Source organism: Pinus tabuliformis, chromosome 7 (genome assembly GCF_031772625.1).
Source record: "Pinus tabuliformis cultivar Carrire ecotype Pingquan chromosome 7, CPIR1, whole genome shotgun sequence".
Taxonomy (NCBI): Eukaryota; Viridiplantae; Streptophyta; class Pinopsida; order Pinales; family Pinaceae; genus Pinus; species Pinus tabuliformis.
The window spans coordinates 372,282,945-372,284,586 of NC_142293.1; the positions used below are offsets into that span (position 1 = coordinate 372,282,945).

At 35.6% G+C, this 1,642-nt stretch overlaps 1 pseudogene; it reads left to right on the forward strand.

The window, feature by feature from the left end:
• The first annotated feature begins 419 nt into the window (after positions 1-419).
• LOC149247531 (NDR1/HIN1-like protein 1) lies at positions 420-917 on the forward strand (annotated as a pseudogene).
• Positions 918-1,642: the final 725 nt, after the last annotated feature.

Below are 1,642 nucleotides of genomic sequence, written 5' to 3' on the forward strand. Positions count from 1 at the left end.
AGTGAATTCCCCTTTGTGCCACGTGTACTATCTTGGACTGTTCATTTAATATGCTAGATGATTAAAAATATTTTGAACATCAGTTTATCATAAATGGTTAAAATATTATCATAAATATGATCATAGAAGTCATAAATGGTTAAAATATTATCATAAATATTATCATAGAAGTTATGGTAGTTCGTTACCGTAACAACCCACTCGAATTTTCTTTGTAAGTGCACTAAAGATTCTAGTAGTATGATGTGTTCAATCCGTTCTTTAAGAGCATGTCTTTCCTAGGTTTCCTCAAACTCAATTTTCTTATTTCCTTATTAATGCCGAGCATCAGAAGTGGTAGGCCTGTGAGCATTACAATTCTAATTTGGTGCTTTTCGTGGTCAAAATTTTGAAACTCAATGGAGCAGAAAAATCCAACCATGTCCGCCAAGGGATGTGTGACTCTCAATGATTGTAGTCGCCATTGCCACTGGTGGGAAGAATTGCTCTTCAGGAGATTTCTGCAAGTTTTGTTGTTGTTTCTCTTCATCTTGGTGTTCATGATCCTCGTCATCTTCTTGGTGCTACATCCGCACAAGCCACAGTTCTACCTCTAGAACCCTACAGTGAGCGAGCTGAATGTAAGCGATGGATTGCTCACTTCCAATGTGAAACTCACCATGGTGTCGTGAAACCCCAATTATAGGATCAGTGTCATCTACGACAGCAAGAGCACCTACAGCTAGTATCTGGATCAGCAGATGAGGGCCGAGTGCCCTTTTCCCCCTTTCGACCAAGACCCCAAGGATATCAGCATCTTGGCTCCCATTTTATATGGGAATTCTGTTCACTTGGCTCTCATCATCTGTGAGCACCTGCACCTTATTTACGAGAGGCTGAAAGGGTCATTAATTAAAAGAAAACTGAAGTGGAAGTGAGGATCACGAGTGCAGTATAGTGGTCATATTATTGTACCGCAAATTATCTATTCTTATGGTATAGACATTATAATGTCTAGTTTAGAGCATAATGTGCGGCTAGAAATTTATTTTCTATTGCATGGAGACTTCTGAACATATACAGCAGAAGCTGATATGTAAAAAATGGACAACCTTGTATAGTTGAATTATTCAATTCTATTTCAATCTTTTGATGTTGATAAGCATTACACCCATATGAGATCAAGTTTCAATGTCATCTAATTTCAAGGTGATCATTTTCTGAGTTCAATAGCCAATATCAGTATAGATATTCGAAGCTTTTAATTCTCATAACTTGAGATTGATGGCATCATTTTATAGAAGTAGTAAGTTTCCAAGAAGTAATAAGTTAATTCAAGATACATGTTTATGGAAAAATAGTTTCAATACAATGTATATGTAGCAATCTTCTCCTTCCTAGTTTCGTAGAGGTTTCCCAGCTCCATTAAATTTTGGGATCTTTCAATAAATATTATCTACAAAGTACCTCGAGATTTTCTTATTTTTTATTTTTCACTCTTGCCGAGATATATAGTTTTTTATCAATTAGTGGGGCTTAGAGGGTCAAGAAAACTTTTCCTGGAAATTTAAAGATTTTCTTTTAAATTTGTAGACTGGCAAAAATTAAACGCAACGAATAAAAAAAATTGATACAGGTGTGATGGTTTTGTATTTTATTTTGA